The sequence below is a fragment of the Aquila chrysaetos genome, chromosome 5, assembly GCF_900496995.4.
Source record: "Aquila chrysaetos chrysaetos chromosome 5, bAquChr1.4, whole genome shotgun sequence".
In the NCBI taxonomy this organism is placed as follows: Eukaryota; Metazoa; Chordata; class Aves; order Accipitriformes; family Accipitridae; genus Aquila; species Aquila chrysaetos.
In genome coordinates, this window is record NC_044008.1 from 7,910,373 (window position 1) to 7,929,608 (window position 19,236).

General features: G+C 50.1%; 1 protein-coding gene across 10 annotated transcripts in view; it reads right to left on the reverse strand.

Annotated features, from left to right (window-relative positions):
• The window catches only part of FRMD4A (FERM domain containing 4A), a 385,243-nt gene that overhangs the window by 141,858 nt on the left and 224,149 nt on the right, over positions 1–19,236 (reverse strand). The window contains exon 1 of one of the 10 annotated variants that reach the window (XM_030013274.2): positions 12,899–13,012. The exons of the other annotated variants lie outside the window; for them this stretch is intronic. The gene's annotated coding sequence lies outside the window, so the exon portion shown is untranslated. Of the gene's footprint in view, positions 1–12,898; positions 13,013–19,236 lie in introns of those variants that run through there. 10 annotated transcript variants of the gene reach the window in all.

Genomic DNA, 19,236 nt, shown 5'->3' on the forward strand with positions numbered 1-19,236 from the left:
TGGCTTCTGCACCTTGAGGGTGGGAAAATTGATGCTGACCTCCTTTGCGAAATGCTTTGAGATCCATTAGTGACAACAAGACCTGACATACACGTTTGTTCTCTCTAATATAGGGATGCTACAGAAAGGAAATCTCTCTCGTGGTTACTCGCGGGATCTTCCAGCTCACAGCTGTTTTTCTCAAGGAAAGGATGTTTTAGTTACCTTTATCACAAGACTTTAAATCTCCTTTGGAGTCTCCTACCCAAATATTTACACAATGGGTTTCCTAGGGAAGGCAGACTGGTGGTTGTTTTGCTCTGCGGCATGAACTGCTCTGGCGACTGCCCTCCTCTCTATTCATCTTCGTTGTAACTCCAAACATTGTCTCGGAGAATCCTATAAACTGTCCGTGACAGCCCCAAAACTCGCACCGTGCTCAGCTAATCCCCGCGCGCCTGTCACTTCGTCACTAAATTATCAGCAACTGCCCACAGAACTGCTCCATCCAACACAAACAGCGAAGGCGACAGGAGGAAACAGCTCCAAAGGGAACCTTTCCCTTTCAAAACGAAAAAACCCTCCTGGTGAAAGCGCCGTCACACTAAATAACTCAAAGGCACCAAATGCAAATGCTATTTACAATGGCAGTTCTATAAATATCCTCCGCACATTTCATTAGCCGGTGACTGCAGAAATAGAGAGGAATATGGTGTATTCTTCCATGACTCAAATCAGAAATTATAATTGGAGGCAGAATATTTCCTAAACCCTCGCTGCCTGTATGGGAGGCAATTACTGTGCTGAATACACAAAATCTGTGTCGCTTTGCCTGCCGTTTGGACAGACCCGCTGAAAGGAGATAGGGAGAGATGACAGCCTGCTGATTACAATAAACTATTAGATTAAACATCCTGCTCCCACTTGACCACTTCTTACTGCCTTCTCATCCTGGCAACTCCTAAGCTTGTAGGGAGAGAGAGGGAGGAAAAGCAGTGTGGTTTTAATGTTTGTACAGTTTATTTCGTGCATGTGGCAGCACTTCACTTTTTTTGCTGAATCGGGGCCGGTCTTGCAATCGGCCGTCTGTTGCACTGACCATCACTGTCTCTTCACTTGCCTGCATCCATCTGTCATCTCCTGTCCTACACTCACACTTCAAGATCCTGGAGGAATGGACTATCTTTCTTTTTTACGCCATGTGCTCGCAGAGCATCCTCCCCAGTTGCTGGTCTGCATCAGCACCTAATAAATAATACTGACAGTGACTGAGATGAGGATGGCTGCGAGACAGCTTGCAAAGGGCTGAGCTACGTGGCTGATCCTTGCACGGGCACCTGGGGAGAGGGGATATGGCCACAGCTAACTCTGCGCTTGGTGGGAAGCAGCACTGGCCGGGCAGCTGGGGAGAAAGCAAGACCCTGCGCAGAGGGGCCTGTCCTTGGGACTTGCTCGTTTTTCCAGTCCTTTGCAAGCCCTGAAGGACCGAGATGACTGTTGGTGCAAATCTGGTTCATCAGTCCCATTCACGGGGCTTGCACGCCGCCCTGCGCCGGTGTGCACGTCACCGTGGTTTGCAGCACTGCTCACGCTACCTTGCGGTCCAGGTCCAAAGCCCTCGTGCACACTCACTTCCCCCACTCTTCCTCTTCACCAGAATGGGCCATATTCAGGCAGGCTGGTTTCCACCTGAGCCTCAGTGGCTCGAAGCTCTGAGGATGGGGAGACAGTCAGGAGAAACTGTTGTTTCTGAATACAGTCCTCATTTCTACCACTTATTTCCTTGAGTCTTTCCTAAAGCAATAGTAGAAAGTCTGGTTTGTAATTATTTTTTCAAGAGGGAGATTTTTATTTTAATTTGGCACAAGGCTCTTGGCATAGGGAGCATAGGTCTACATAGCCTGTCCTGTCTGTAAGGGTCAGCGACACAGTTCATAACATGGGCTGAGCTTTCTGAAATAAGCCAATACAGAAATACCAATGTTTCTCAATACAATGCATAGGAACCCATTAGACAGCACTTCTGCCATTCAAATTTGTTCATGTAATGATTTCTTATTGGAAAAGCTATTTCGTGCTCTGGAACAGGAGACGTTAGCTATAAGCCAGTTGTTTTATCCCTAGGAAGGATATCCCAACCATATCCTCAGGCATCTGCCATCTTCTAGCAGTACTTCTGTAGGAGAATGAAGTTGTTGCATATTCAAAGAAACAGGAGCATCCTTTTTAGCATTGCCTTTCAAGGGAACTTGGTGACAAATAAAGCTTTGGAGCTGAGAAGATGGGCCCAGGAAAGATGCTGTAGATGTGGATAATGACAATGCGAAGAGAAGCAGCCAATGGCTGATTGTCGTGGTTTAACCCCAGCCAGAAACTAAGCACCACGCAGCCGCTCACTCGCTCCCCGCCCCGACCCAGTGGGATGGGGGAGAGAATTGGGAAAAGAAGTAAAACTCGTGGGTTGAGATAAGAATGGTTTAATAGAACAGGAAAGAAGAAACTAATAATGATAATGATAGCACTAATAAAATGACAACAGTAATAATAAAAGGATTGGAATATACAAATGATGCACAGTGCAATTGCTCACCACCCGCTGATCGATGCCCAGTTAGTTCCCGAGTGGTGATTCCCCTGCCCCCACTCCCCCCAGTTTATATACTGGGCATGACGTCACACGGTATGGAATACTCTGTTGGCCAGTTGGGGTCAGCTGCCCTGGCTGTGTCCCCTCCCAACTTCTTGTGCCCCTCCAGCCTTCTCGCTGGCTGGGCATCAGAAGCTGAAAAATCCTTGACTTTAGACTAAACATTACTTAGCAACAACTGAAAACATCAGTGTGTTATCGACATTCTCATAGTGAACTCAAAAACATAGCACTGTACCAGCTACTAGGAAGACAATTAACTCCATCCCAGCTGAAACCAGGACACTGATGCATAACCAGACTCCACCTTCTAATGCAGCATGGGTTTCCCCATTATGGAAGTGCTCTGAGGCTCTGTGAAATACATGCACAGTCCATAGCTGGATTGAACGGCCAGAAAATATACACCGACGATGATGCAGCATCTCCCACAGGTTTGGTAAGACCAGAGGAACGTATCACGTGCAAGGCCTTTGGCTTTCCCTGCGAGCCTCTTTATCCCACCCCTTGAAAAATCAATGCCCTTACCCATGGACTAGGGAATGGAGATGAAATTGCTGAAACCATGGTTACAGATACAGCTCTTAAAAACCTCTCCTGTCCTGCAGGGAGGGAGTGCTGCCGTCCCTTGGAGGAGCCCGATGCTACCCACTGCATGGGGGATCTGCACAGGGGATGTGTTTAAGAGGGGTTGCATCAAGCGTTGCAATCACTTCTGCAAAAGCTTATTTGTCAGGAGAGGAAGAAAACAGCTTCGGTAGTTAGAAAGCAAGAGTCCTCCTCGAGAAAGGAGGTGGGACGGTGTCAGCCGCGGTGTCGCTCCGGCGGAAGCACGCCGCGAAAGGCGCGACCCAGCCATTGTGTGGATGCCGACAGGGAACGATGGGATAAAAATTAAGGCGAGCTAAAGGCTGAGTGACCTGCTGACTTCCCTGTTTTGTCTTGAGAGCTGACAAAAGAGTTCCTGGCCTGCCCAGGGGCTCCTTGCTTCCTCTGTGCAGCGTTTTCCAGCCTTGCTCGGGCTCCAGCATCACCCGGGGACATCTGCACAGGTTATTTCTCATGCTTCCTCTAAACAGCGCTCAGCAAAAATGCTCTGATTCAGCAAAGCACATAGCTGTGTCCATAAATCCCTTTTATTTCAGTGTGACATAAGCAAGTGTTTAAGTGGCTTACTGTATCAGGGCTGAAATGAAAAACCGTCTCCTACAGTCCTTAAGTCCATTTACAACAGCAAGCAATAACTCTCAGGCGAACCTTAAAGCCGGGAATGCCGCGTCTTAACCTCAAAACACTTGGTGCTTGAGCCATGTAGTTAGAATTAAATCTAATTCCGACGCTGCATTTTAAACCAACGAGGGTATTACCCAGCAGACGCCTAAATCACTGCTCTGAGAGCGGCCAGCCTTGGAGGCCTGATTTCAGTTATATCCTGAGATAAGAAAGTCCTTTCCTGGACAGGCCGGCTTCCTCACTAGAATGGAGGCTTGGTGCTGGTTTATGTCACGTATTGTTTTCTTTCTTAAAAATAATGCAGATCTGAATCTTTTCAAACACAAAGGGAAGTAGAACATCTCGCGTCCTCCCTTCTGATGTTGATGCAGGAGGAGAGAGCATTCCCAATGCATACTTTTCACTCCATTTGACTCTTTTGCCCTTGTAACTCTTTCCATGCCCTTTCTTGGCCAGAAAATAAACCAGTTGCCAGCTTAAAAATATATCAGCTTCCAAGCATTATCCCCACCATTTACAAGGCAGGAGTGGAGAGTGTAGGAGCTTTGAGTTGGGTGGTCAGAGCATCCTCTGAGCTTTGGAGCTGAGGCTGACCACAGGGAGGTGACACAGTTTTCAGTATTATTTATTACATTTAGTCTAGAGAATTCAGTGGCCACAGATGTCTTAAACCTTACAGATTTGCAACCCCTTCTGCACTCAGGAAAACTGTATCTTGATAAACCTTGACTCAGCTGGTCAGTTGTGCAGGTGGTTCAATGTGGACACCTGCTTCGGGCCAACGTTTTTAGGTCAGAACATGCCAGAGCTCTTAAAACCTTGCTTCAAACTGGGATCCTGTAGCTATCTCTCTCCTACACTTTTACCTGGGAAGCCTGTGTTGCTCCTACAGCCTTTCTGCATGTGCAGCATGCTGGCTGTACCCAGCGATGGGTAAGGGCTGCACGGGGAATAAATAATAAATAAATAATCGTGCAATCGAGTCGGCCCAGCTGCTCCTCCTCCTGCCAGCTCAGGGCTCTTCCCTGCGGTCAGTGCTTTCATGCAGATGAGTTTTAACTGAGCCAGGGGATGGGGTTTCCATCCTCTCCTACCGGACTTTCCTGCACAGCCTCATAGACCTGGTAGATCAGCTCCTGCCTGGAGCCGACCGCAAGTGCCGGTGAGAAAGGAGAGCCGCAGTCCTGCTCAGCCGTTCATCGCTCCTTACGGAGCAGCTGACGAGCTGTTTGCACCGAGCATCTTCAGGTGCAGTGAAACCACTTGATCCATGTGAAACCATTGCAACCAGAGGGTTGCATCTGACGAGAAGTGGAAGATGAGTGGCTAGGGCAGTCTACGGTCTCATCCCACCTTATGGACCTTGGGAACGGTCATCTGTACTATGTTATTCATCCGTATGCCAAAGTAATGCCCAAAGGCTGCAAAAGTGCCACTATCACCAGAAAACATAGCAAAAAATAAGCCCCCTAACGCCTATGTTAATTAGACAACAGGTAGACAATCTTCCTTGCTGCCAACTTCCCAGTTAACACACAGGATAACTTGCCCTGGATGTAAACTTCTGAGCTAACTCAGCTCAGCCAAACTGTGTGAAGAACATCTTTATTTTGCAAGCTTTTATTTTTTTTTTACCCTCAGGGAGAACTTATTTTCTAGATAATAATCACTTTAAGGCAAGTTCTGTAGATTCATCCTATGTTTGCACTTTATATACAAGGGCTGTGATCCATCATTTGGGTTGCCAGTCCCTAATGCGGCCCAAAGAAATAAATATCAATGGCAGAACTAAAATGGGATGCTCAGAGGGAAAGAGGATAAAAGATCTCTGGCATCTTTGCACAAGAACAAGCAGCGTGGTCCTGGGACAGGTGCTTCATCAACTTTTGAGCACAGCCGTGCTTCAAGAAAACCGTGATTAGTCCTGGGAGGGTCTCACTTCCCCTGGAAGAGCCCCGTATTTACTCTGTTCGCTATGCACAAAGGACACAGCATGGTCTAAAGGAAAAGGATCTAAATTATCTGCCAGGGCAATCCTTTACCAATAATGGACTCCGCAGCCTTTTATAAGTCACATCAACTTCTCTGTGGGGACTCCTGGTCACCTTCTGGTTCATTCCCTACTACGTACTGCGGCAAGCACCGTGAGTCATCATCATGATAACAACCATGTGGCACTAAAATACATAGCAATAGATTATTATTATTATTATTATTATTTTTGCCAAAGATGTTAGCATGTCTGTTAATCTCTCCTACGTCTGACTTTTAATTCCTTGTAAACATACATAAAAATGTACTTTTTTGTACAGTTTCACACTTCAAACATGGCATATTTTCAGCAAACTCTTCCAGATACCATTCGTTTGTGCATGCAGACAGGGTGGTAATTACATGAGACCATCCAAGTCTTCTGGGAAGACATTTGCAGGAGACTTGGTTTAGTTATAGAGGAGAACAGGACGATTTATTTGCTACTGAAACTAGTGTGATTTGCTGGAGAAAAAAAATCAATGTAGGTTCATAGGAAGATGACCAAAGTGACCCAAGGCAGTGAAAGCAGTAGTATGTGTGAAATATTTTTAAAGGACAAATTAAGATTTAAGGCTCAAAGTGTCCTTTTAGTGCTCATTGAGTGTTTTGTACCTACTGTATCACTAAGCATTCAGAGATGTGACCGGTGATCGCCCTGATCAATGGAGCCAAGGCACTGGGCAGTGCATCACTCAGATATTCTGTAACAAAGCAGGTCAATAGATAGTGCTGAGCACTGTTATATATAACACATAATAGGAAACACACTTGCAGAAGTCATTCCAGATGTGAAAAAAAATGTAAAATGTTAATCTGTACACAGAAGTGGGGTTTTCTTCCCTTCTTGTTTTGAATAACGCTGTAAGAACTGATACGCTTCCAGTGGAAAAATATGTCACCGGGTTGTTTCCAGCCACTGCTAATCAGCGGGTTTGACATACATTTGATGTTGAGAGCCAGGGCTGCGGCTGGTGCCCAGGCTGGGCAGCCGCCAGCGGTTCTGCCTGAGCTGCAGCAGCCGATGGGGTCGGTGCTGGGTGGACATCATCCCCCAACTGGGTTCCACAGGAAGGACAGGGCGAGCTGCGGAGCACGTTCAGATGACAAGCAGCTGACTCATCATCAGAGATGCAGGTGTTTTTTTTTTTAGAAACAGGCCCTGCAAAAGTCTGGTTTGACCATTTCTGCTCCTGCTTTGCTCGGGAGCACACCCTGTGCTGAGCAGGGCAGAGCTGGGGGGCACAGGACTGGGACACCTCGCGTGGGCTCTGCCTGCACACCTGGACGGGTGAGGAGCATGAAGACGTCCTACCTGCCTTCCCTTGTCCTGATAGCTCCTCATGCTGAGCGCCTGCATGTCTGGTGAGGACTAGAGCTAAGACTAGCCCCGCCGTGGGCTTAAGCAGGGAAAACTGCCTCCAGGACACACAGCCTGCGCTTTTATACTCCCATTAATTTTCTGAGTAATGCCAGGATTTTGCATCACCTGTATTGAGAATGCTTTGGCTACTGGTGCAGCAAGACCGGGTCCTCTCTGCATCAGGACACCTCACAACACAATAGGTATGGGCATCCTGCAACCTCTGCGCAGGAGGAACCTGGAATAAATGCCTCGACTTGAGCCTGTCTCTGTACCAGATGCCTCTGCCTTTTAGACCCAGGGAAGGATGTTCCTTTCTGGAAGAAAACACAGCAGCTCTTTAATACCATGCAGAATCGATACAGAAGAGTTAAGGGTGGGAAGTGAAGAGGGAACAGCCTGATGCAATGTCTGCACATTCAGCGGCAGGATCCGATACCCCCGAGCCCTAAGCTCCCAGGATTCGATACCCATTTTGGAGCAGCCTTCTGCCACGTACGCAATCAGCTGTGCCTGCGAGAGGGGACCAAGAAAGCGACGATACAGCCCAGCACCTTTAGATTTGCAGATTCCCCCCCAGAATCACCATCGGCACTCCCAGAGCATTTCAGAAAGCACCTTCCACGGTGCAACACAAAGGCAAAGCAGACTCAGTGCTTCCCTCCAGCTCTCCCTGGTCTTGGCGAGGCACAAGTCTCCTTCCCCCCCATTCCCACCACCTCCTACAGCACAAGCCCAGGTGACACCTTCGGTGGCTGCGTCACCACCCCCAACAGGGCTGCAAAGCATGCCAGGGAGCCCAGACCACTTCAGACAGTGCTTTTTTTGCAGTTTTTTGGTTTTTCCAGTTCAGAATTGCAGAAAGCAGTGGAAGTTACCTTCCAAATTTATTTTCCATCATGCTTCCACACTGGGGGGTGTGTGCGCGCGCACAAAGGAAGCACTGTATCTGATTACACAGCCCCTAAATCATCCGTGTCCCCTTGAGTGCCCCATTTCTCTGGGAAGTGAGAGCCTGGTGGTACACAAGCACACACATGGCAGCCACGTGTTGAGATGATGGGCATCTTCACAAAACCCGAGCTAGGGATAGCCAGGAGAGATACCGTCCGTGCACAGCAAGGACAAAACTGTTTTTAAAGGTGGAAAGAGCTCCATCCACGCTCTCCTCTCTAGGACAGTTGCCACGTTTCGGCTTCAGATTTTGTGCTGTCTTTCCAAGATGCTCACTTGGTGCAGCAGCTTTCCACCCCCGGCTTGTCCTGCATAAACTCAGTGTGAAAGCAGCAGGGTCAGCCTGTGGCTGCTCCGCTATCTGCTAAGTACTTCCCAGCGTGAAATATTACAGCTCGGATGGACGGGATGCCAACAGTGCTTGCAGCGTGTGTGGTACGGCTGCAGCCATGTTTGATCCCACGCGGTCAGGAAATCCAAACAAGGGTGGATTTATTTTGGTTGGGAGATCTGGGAGCTTCTAAGAAGAAAAAAAAAAAAAAATCTAAGCACAGAGCCTGAGCCTTGCAGGTTGGCAAGCCCAACAGCCATTGTCAAAATGTTACGTGTTACACGTGGAAGTGTACGCGCAAAGGATTTCTGTAGCCAAAATGGGAATATCAATCTCTTTTTGGTTTGCAGCTTTCTAGGAGATATTCGGTGGACCCTTTTACAGTGACTTTAAGTAAAAAAGGCTCAACTTGCCTCCCTTTTTGTGCCCTCCAGGACTTTTCCCAAAGATTACTATACTAGGTCACACCACATCCCACCAGTGCAGGTAGAGGGTGAAAAGGACATTTTGCTACCCACTAGTGATCTTTTCTTGAGGGTGGGACACGGCAACTGTTCAACACTACGTGAAAATGTCACACAGCAGCTCAGGAAAAGAGCAGAAGGACGGTATATCTGCTAGGAAAGGAGCCAGAGGGGGTTGTAAGCAAGAACATCGTTAACTGCACTGGAAATCAGATGGTCCCTGCTCCTCTGGTCTCCTTTGTACTTTAAGGCTGGGCAAGGGCTGAAGTCCCACCCCACCCCATGGAGATGCACCCAGGGTATCTGGCACCATGCACGGGGCCACAGAGAAGTATAACACAGCCATGAAGCAGGGATGTACTGGGAAGGGGAGGTACATCAGGCTCTTCTACTTCTTTTGGCGGGCAGCCTACGAGAGCCCAACGTAGGCAAGGAATAAACCTTCAGGCTGCCATCGACTCGTGAGTAGGTGGAGTGCAAAGGTGACTTGGAGCAGAGGGAGGCAGGATCGAACCCTACGTGTCTGCAATTCATCAACATGAAAGTGCTCCCAGGAGCTCGGAGCTGATCAACTATCTGGCTGGGGTCTCTTCTCAGTGTCACGTCAGAGAGAAAAGCAGTCAAAGTCATTTTTGGTCCTTGATGGCATTCACCTTCAGAGAAGAAGACAGGGGCTCCAACTCATTGTGCAGCCTCAGAGAATTGTTTGTGGCTTTCTAGGAAACGGCACATACTGAGATTTACAGGAGGGCTGGGGATTAAGTTGTTAAAAGTCTCGGAGAAGGAGAAATATCAGGGGATGTTGTCAGCTGCAGCGGTCCCCAAGGCCATGCTGGGCAATCCACTGCTGGCTTAGGGAACCGTATGCCCTGGGAGAAGCTGGGACAAACTGGGATTTGGAGCTGGAGGAGGTTTGCAAGCAATTCAGCTGCAGCTTAACCTTGTCAGACCTTGCTGCCTGCTGGGCTGCTGTGCTCTGCTTGCACTGGGGCTGCAGGGCAATCCGCACCTCCAGCTGCTGGAAGGAGCAAGCCAGCAAGGGTTACTGGAGATTGGCATTGCCGAGTGACTTTGGGATCCAGCTGTGCACCCAAGGACACCCCATCCTGCAGTGAAGCATGGGGACCCCGGGCACCCACCGTCACCTGCTCTTACGGCTCGCCCTGCAGCACTGCCTCCCCCCAGCTCCCCAAAAGATGGGGCATTTGTGGGATGGCTCCCAGCTAGATGGAGATTTTGGGTGCAGCTCAGAGGCACAGGAATACTGACTGCCTCAAACCTAGAGTGTTTTGAATGAAAGACACCCAAGGTCCCTGAGAGCTGAGCACGAGCGTGGCCCCATGACTGACAGCAGCCTTTGCTTGTCCCAGCGAGCCCGCTCCTGCGTAGCTCACAAGAAGTGGGACACACAGTGCCTTACTGCATTTTCAGGGGACGCCACTATGCCCTGACCCCAAATCTGCTTGGTGTTGGATCAACACCCTCCTTCTATACCTTCCCTGTGTGTCTCACCCCTCTCCCAATGCATGAACCTTCCTTCTCCTTCACAGTCCTACCAGACTGGGACTTGAGACCTCAGTCACTCCCCAGCACCTTTCAATTTCTCCCTAATACAGCTTTTTCTCCTTCATCCATACCATGCAGTTTGCCTTTGCCTTTGCTGTCTGTTAAGCTGCATTCAAACCTTCTCCTGTTACTCACACAGCACACAACAGTAGCAACAAAGGGAGTATGTATGACTGTAATTACCTGTGATACGTGGGACTAGACTCTGTAACTTGGGAAGTCTTTCCCAGTCCTATGTCCCTACTAACAACACCCAACGCACTAGCCAAACCTCTTGACCTGCCTAAACAATTTGACGCGATCTCTGCGGAAGATGCTCTCTGTGCCAAGTGACACCGCATTGCCGTATGGCCCTGAGGGACCCAAGGCTGTGACCACAGGTATCAACAAATATTGACTTGCAGTTCTAATGCAGTAACTAGTTCAGATGCATGGCAACGGGACCACCAGAAACCATCTACCAGGAGAAATGGGTAGCTTACCCCAAAGCGTTGCGAGTGGCTCACTGGTGTATCTATGCTCAAATAATGGCAGAGATCCCATATTTCTAGCCTGGCTGTTTAAAACAAAAATTCACCTAAGAACGAAATGTTTATTTTACACGTTCACAAATCCACATGCTATGCCCCACTGGTGCCCTTAACCCTACTGTGGAAACTGGTTTGGATGGGGCCACTCGCAGCGCAAAGGATGACCAATGCCAACTCCTTCAGCCTGTTTGGTCCTCAGAGAGACACAGCTGACCTTAGCAGCAGTGCGAGGTGGTGCTGAGCTGAAGACCCTTCAAAACATCCCCTCTTATTACAAGAAGCAATACACCCTTAGCTTCCCACAGCTTCTGCCACAGCCCCCCTTGCTCAGCGGCGCAGCTGGGGATGCAGAAACCGCCCCACGAGCAGCTCTCCCTTCTGCAGCACGTGGCACGTCCCCGCCTGACACCGGTACTTAAAACCGCCTTAAAAATATTAGTATTTGGAAGAGGACAAGCTACCAGTAACTTGTGCCAGGAAGGTCAAGACAAGCGAGCCGAGCCGGTGCACCATTGCCCGGCCAGGGTTAGCATCACAGGTTCAAGTTAGTGTGCAGGCAGCAATGCAGGCAGCAGCCCTCCTGCCGGGCCCTCTGCCATTGCCGCAAGGAGAAAGGGGATCAGTCTGATAGTTTTAGCTCCATCGAGATCTCTCTGGTGCCTAGCAGGCAATTCTAGGCAGGGGAAATGGCACAAACACCCATGCCGGTAACGGCCCCCTCCATGCACGGATGGGGGATGCTCATCAGACCCTGGGGGCCAATCTAGAGGGACCCGAGTCCGAGACACCCCAATATCCAGCTGGCGCTGGGCAGAGGCAGGATTCAGCCTCTCTCGATACCCGAGGCACCGGGAAAGCCCAGTTCAGCCATGCCCATGAAGCGCGGCGCGCAGGCACAGGCACCACACCCCCTTCCCGGCGGAAAGGGCGAGCGATGCCGGGGTTTTTCTTCAGGACAATGTTTTAAAATCCCAAACCAAACCAACAAGCCGGGAGTTCGGCTTTCGTTGCGACCTGGCTTGCCTGGGAGAGGAGATTTGCTAGCTCACTCCCGCATCTGTGTGCGTTGTATTGCTAAGTCGCTGCCAGGGCTATTATTAGAAACAATTGCTTCTCCTGGAAATTTTACATAGAGGCTTGAAACAACTTTTCTCATGCCCTCCCCAGCAGCGAGCGGGCTAACAATGCGGCCGAGAAACCCTCCTTACGCGGGGCATGTCTGCAAGGCACAGTTTGGAAATAGAGCTATTTATTTGTCTTTTCTAGCCCTGGATCCGTAACAACTTTTCCACCCCTGATTTAGGAAAAGGTGCATAGGGGAAAGGAAAACCAGGCCAGGGGCTTTACCCTTTGCGAAGCCCCCAGCTCTGCATTAAACTTGCTGCAGCCATTTGGAAAGGGAAGGAGCAGTCCATCTTAGCAGTCAGTGGGGACAGGCATCCAGATTGCTGGGGGGGGGGGGGGGGGGGGGGGGGAAGAAATCGCAGCACCAGCCTCTCTCCCCCACACACCCTCTCTTTCCCCCTAGTGCAAAAAAACCCCAGCCGCCCAGCTCGTCTCCCTTACTCGCCCACCAAATTCAGGGGTTTGGGCGTTCGCTTTGGGTTTTTTCTTTCGGAAAGGCTAGAGAAAGCAGATGCTGCCCACATTTCTTTCTGTTTGAGCCAAATGGAGGGAGGGGGGCGTGGAGCCAGCAACCCGCACACTGCGGCTGGGCTTTCCCCGCGGGGCCGGGGCTGGAAGGGGAACCCCCGGCCCGCCTTCTCGCCTCCCCCTCGGCAGACAAAAGACCCCCTTTACCTTCTCCCGCTCCCTCGGCGGCTCCGGCGGCCCCTCAGCTCCGAGCCCGGGCCGAGAGCATCCCCGCTGCACCAGCGTCGGCAGGCCGCGGTTCTACCGCACCGCATCCATCGCCCGCCTCTCCCGGCGCGGCCCTTCCCTCCGCTCCCGGCCGGCTCCCCGGGCGCTCCTAGGGCGGTCCCATGCTCCGGGATGCCGGAACCCTCCTTTTCCCTTTTCTTCGTCTTCTTCTTCTTCTTCTTCTCTTGCCTTTTCCCCGCCTGCCGGCCCCCGGCCGCCGCTGCGCTGCGAGGCTGGAGCCGGGGAGGGAGGAGGAGGAGGAGGAGGAGGAGGAGGGGGAGGAAGGAGGGAGGAAGGAGGGAGGAGGGCAGCGAGCGGCAGTTGGCGCTGGGTCATGTGAAACAGATGAACCCGGCTCGGGCCTGCCAACATCTGGGCTCCCCCCCTCGCCTCTGGGAGGAAGATGAAGGGATGGAAGGACGGAGGGAGGAAGGGTGCGGGGGTGGGGGTATTCATTCCCCCCCCCCGCCCCGACCCACGCGTGCACACCTCGAAATGATAATGGTAAGGGCCGAAAGCAGCGGGGATGCTTGCTCCGAGAGCGCTCACGCAGCCCTGGCTGCGAGGAAGAGGACGGCAGCGAAGGGCAGGCAGAGCAGCTCCTGCCAGGCTGCAGCCCTGGTGCTGGGGGGCACCCCTGATCCCCCCCCGCCGCCCTTCCACTAGCTGGGAGAAGGGTGCAACTTGCGATGGTGTAAAAGTGCACCCACCGGCAGAGGATGCTGCCCGGGAATAAAGCATCTTTACAGACCGCACTAGCTGTAGTCCTGGTGCGAGGGTATTGCCGTTAAATCATTAGATCAGTCAAGAAGGACAATGTCTGTGAGACGCCAAAAAGCGCTGATTTTTCGGTTTAAACAAGCACAGTGCGAAGCACCCACACTACAACACCTGCAGTTAGAGCTCTGACTTAGTGCCGCTGCTTTGCCTCCCCGTCAGCGTTTTCTTTCTGGGCCTGCGCTTATTCCCACCAGGTAAAATCCTGAGGGTGCCGTTGTGCCACGCTCTGGCACAGGCTGGCCAGGAAGAGGTCTGCTTTGGGAGGGGAGGTGTGGAGGTGAGCCCTTTCCTTTACTTGTTTTCAGTTGGCATTTATTCCACCGCAAGGATGCTCATGGCAAGGATGGAGCTGGGGCTTGCACGGGATGTAGGAAATTTCCTCTTTGCCCTGTAGGAAGACAACAAAGTCGCTCTCCCAACATGGTGGTGGTGAACGAGCTGGATGTCTGAGTTTAGCTGGGGGTGTTTCTGGGTTTGATCTGCTGTCAGACTGAAAGCCAAGACCATGCCAGCATGGAGATGCCACAAGCCTTGATGTCCTTTCCTCTGCGTGGGGCTTGGGGGGCCAGTGGGCTGCAAAGTGCTTTTGGGAGCAATAGCCAAATACTAGAGCATAAGTGCAGTTCCCTCTTCTGTCTTTAAGGGCACAGATATTATAAAAACCGAGCTGTGTATGCAGCCATAGGCAGGCTCACCCATCCAGCTCGCTCCACCCAAGGGGCTGGCTTTGATTAAGGGGATAAATACAGAGGCAGTTCTGGCCTCTGGCTGCTGAGGGTTAAGAGTAAGAGGCTGAGGTGGCCAAACTCTGCCCTGGAGGCAATCCCGAGGTCACAACACAGTGACAAGAGGCAGTGAAGTTACCCATCTCTGCCCCCAAAAAGCAGAGTGACTACAGCTACATTGCAAGGGTAAAGCCAGATCCTGTTCAGGTTTCCAGGTTGCATCTAATCCACGTCTAGATCTGGCTGCTGAAGTACACCCGAGGCACAAACCGCCAAAACACAAACTTTAAAACCTCTTGGAATTTTAAACCCATAATTTCAGAGAGGGGTAAAGCTTTGAGTTGCCTCCTAAATTCTGTTTTGGTCTTTTCTTTCAGTGGAGGTAACAACATATCTAAAGGAGGTTCCGCCATCTTCAGTGACGGTGGCGAAGAAGACCACGTAAGCCTGAACCCCAGCCACGGTTAATCCCTGCTCCTGAACCCTGCTCAGGACTAGCAATGAAAAAATCACCTTCCCAGGCTGTCTTTCACTAAAACAGGAGGTGAAGCTGCTTCAAAGGTGCACTCACCATGCAGGTCCCTGCTTGTGCTTGTTGCTCTACAGGAATACGCCAAGGCAACGGACTTTGCCCTTGGGGTAGGAAGATCCTTCAACTAGCAAAGCCTCAAGGCAATTTCCCCACCCATTGCTGTATGGCACATGTTGCCCTTCCAGGTAACTCATCCTCCCCTGGCAGGACCTGCCTCCAAACCCAGAGCAGAGCCAGGGTGTGGTGCAGCATTATTTAGCTGGTGATAAAAGAGCTCGCCTGGTGGGTTAAAGAAGCAGCAACAGAGATTGGAAGCCTCTAATTGAAAAGTAATTTGTTTCATGCATAGCAGCAAAAACTGGAAAGCAAGGCTCACTCTGCCCAGAATTGCAATTTTCAGCTTTCAGTGCAGGTGTGGGGAGTTTCATTAGACTTAGCTTGAAATTACAGGCTCCCTGCAATAGTCCAGTCTCCTCCTTCTGCACAAAGCCTGGATAAACAGGCATGGGTTTTGGACTAGTCTGGAGACAGTAGGAAAGCATCCTTTCTCATGGCCCATGTTATGGTGGGGATGTCTACCAGAGGAGCCCAAAGAGCGTCCCATCCCTTTGTGATCCTAATGGTGTCCTCCAACATCTTTGGGGCATCAGTTGCTTTATGTCACAGGGAAGGACCTGAGTCACAGACCAATTGAATGTCAGGTGTCATGTCATGGAAGCTGTCTGGGGTAGAAATGGAGAGGGAGCCCCTTGGTTTCCCAGGTGCAACGGCTCAGCATGTCTGCAGCCTTTGAGACCCACCACGCGGAAAGAGAGGCTGGATCATCATACTTGTGGAACCGCAAGGTGCATCCTCCTCAGATCGCTTGTAAGGACATGACCTTTGCTATCCATCCAGGACCACACGCGCAACACTGCCCCAAAAGGAAGTTCAGTATGATTTGGTACAAAGGCTTAAAATTTTCTGCAGTGGTGGGAGATATTCCTGCTACATTTCCTTAATCCTCTAATTCATGATGCAACATTTGTAATAAAAATAAATCACTGGTCTGAGTGAAGATAACATCCTCTAGGTATCTGAGGAAGCTAACAAAGAACTTAGAAATGGGGACTGGTTCTTATAACGTGGAAAGACAGTGGAGCATTGTCCCTGCCAAGAGTTGATTATGAAAGCTCAATCAGAAAGAGTTGTTTACCCCCAAAACCGGACAAGGACTTTGCTCCAGATCTCCTCATTGGTTCATTGCACACCTCCTTCCTAGAAAAACTCTGGGCAGATCTGGGCTGATTCCCTGACAGCAGGGTGGTACCCTGAGCTACAAGCGCAGCGGGGTGGAAGAGATGGTCTGTGGAGGGTATAGACCAGCATTTGCAGACTATTTGGGGTCTGTAAGTAGAGAGGAACAAAAGCTCTCAGAGTGGCTGCAGGCCGCAACAATAAGAAAACCTATCCTGGGTGGAAGAGTGGAAAAGCCTCCAAGGGGAAGATCATGCTTTTGGGATCCTTTTCCTTCCTTCCAGCCTTGCCCATTTCAGGTACATCAGTGAACCGGGGCAGCAGAGGATGTTAAAGGGCCTCCTGGATGAAGAGCAACTGCTGTCTGCAGTTACGTGGCATCACTTGCAAAGCTCTGCAGCTGCAGTTAACCGATCCCTGCAGCACTCCCATGATGTGGGGGAGAGCTGCCAGCCTCGTTTCACAGATGGGCAAACACATATGAGTGCAGAATGGCACTCAGGGCTGTTCGACGTGTGGGAAATTGAGCTAATAAACTGGGGGGCACCATCCCGTGGGGTAGGCGTACACTGCTGGGCATGCAGCCTGCTGTGCCCCTATCTGGGACACCTTCAGATGGCTGCTTAGATGCTGGTAGCTATGAGGCCACCAAAGCTGGGACCACTAGTCCAACGAGGACACTGATAAAGCATCGTAATGCATGCAAGGCTCGCTGCTGGCTCAGCGAAACAGCTGCCAAAGCCCACCAGCTCAATTAAAGCCTGCAGAAGGATGGCTGCATTGCAGTGCAGAGGCAACGCCTTGTGCCACCTGGAGTTCGCTCTCCCCTTCTTCCTCTCCCAGACACACACGCTGTAATTCAGATTTCCTCAACAGCATCCTTTCAGGAACAAAAAGCGTTCTCCTCATGCACGTTCTTCTCTAATTTTCCTAGTCATGGTTCAGCAGCAGTAGCAAAAGTCCTTTTCTTCAAGGAGCTTCTGTAATTTCACAAGATCTCTGGAGTTGTCAATACCCAAACAATAAGGCCCGGTAACAAAAATTTAGTCTGGAAGGCAGCAGTGTTGCTGTCATTGCAATGATTAGAAGCAGGCGATAGCTGCGTTTCTTCCAAGCTGGTTCGTACCATGGCAAGTCCCAAAAAGAGAACAGTAACCCAAATACTTAACTTTGACATATACAGAGGGAAACCTCCAGCAATCGGATGCCTCTGCGCCAAAACACCACTGCGCTGATTCCTTTTTATTGGTTCCTGATAACAAAGCAAGGAAGAAAAACCATGGCCTCGTGCTGGAGAACTACTGCTGACCATTCATTTCCACTCTTGTTAGCAAAGATTAAAGTATCAAAATACTTTACAGGGAACGTGGTGATAGGACTGTGGGTGCCATCAAAATGTGTGAGCTGTTACATGAACATTTCTAGTATTTTCAGAAAAGCTTAATGAATATTGTCTATCCCAGAACTGCATTAATTAGCACTAACGAGTTGGAGGAGATGTCACGTCATGAAGTAATATTCACACTTACACAATGATTTGCATCCGTAAGTGGTGCACTGCTTTACAAAACTGGGTGTCATTTCCCCCGTATGGTACATCTGAAACCCATGGAAGGTGAGGAAAATGCTTTCAAAGAATATTTAGGATTTGCTGAAGGTATCTAACTGCCTACCTCCCTGTGGGAGGTGTTTAAGGGCCTAACTCCCATTGATTGCACAGCTCATAATATTTGAGTGGCAATAAAAAATTAAAAAAGCACCAAAACTTAAAAAGCAACACGGACCTAAGTAACTTGGGAACTGAAATCCATTTTCAGAGATGATATAATCTGTTAGGCACATGAATCCCACTGTAAAACAATGCAGCTGACTTATTCTAACCATGACAAGGGTCAGCCAGCCCTAGAAAATGAAGCGTCAGGTTAGCTTATGAGTTAATTCATGCGGTTCCTCTGAAATTTATGGTATAGCACGGTCTTGTCTGCTCATGAGCTCTGATGTAGGTTGGCTGGAGAAGAAGCAAGTGTGCTCACCTCTGTTCAGCTGAGACAATCTGTATCCCCCATGCACCAAATGTCCCTCAATGCTGGGAAGTAGAAAAGGGACTAACATGACCCAACGAGTCACCCAAGCTGCCAGGCTGCTCTCACCCGCTCCATGGATTGGGGCCAGCAGGTGGTACCACTACCAAACCTGTCCCCATCACCTCATTTTCCCTCTATAACAGGTTGGGATCAATTATGTCCTTGAGATAATTCATGCTGAGAACTTTGGAAACCAGGTGGAAACCACAGGGATCTCAATTCAGACAAGTAAAATGCAATTATTCAGGAGCAGGACCTGACTCATATAACTGAATCTGGACCTGCAAATAATTTAGGAGATAGGGCATATGCAATACCAACTGTCATGGTGCAGCGTACTTTGAACTGGGAAGATCTCCAAGTTTACTGAGTGAACCACGAGATGTTTCTAGTTAAGCCTTCCACAGAAACACTTCACTTCTGAGATGAACCGTGGGTGTTATTGCCCATGCCACGCTTTCATTAATTTCCAGGACAATCCCTTAAGTAATTGGGGCACAAAAGGAGGGGGGGAAAGGGAGAAGCAGGACTTTAGCTTTGGACAAAATAAGCCTCCAGGGCGTCTGATTAATTTTCACACAGACTCTACTTAAAGGATCTCAGAGAGCTGAAGAGGGCAGTAAGCAGACCTCGACGTTCCCAAAGAGTCAGTGCAATAAATCCTCCCTTCATTAGGCGAAGAAAGTGCATGCTGGCAGGATTATTATGCAGGCAAACGAAGCTCGGTCTTCGTGAGGCAGCTGAAACGGATGGTGGGGACAAGCCAACTCCAGCTGGTTGGTGCTATGACCCACAGGCTGGCAAATCCTGCCTGCTGCCTCCAGCTCCAGCCTGGGGCTGGTGCGGAGAGGGACAGGAGTCACGTGTAAGTTGCCCGTGTCCCATTTAGCTCCGGGTAATCCTGGCATCCAAGAGGCCAAA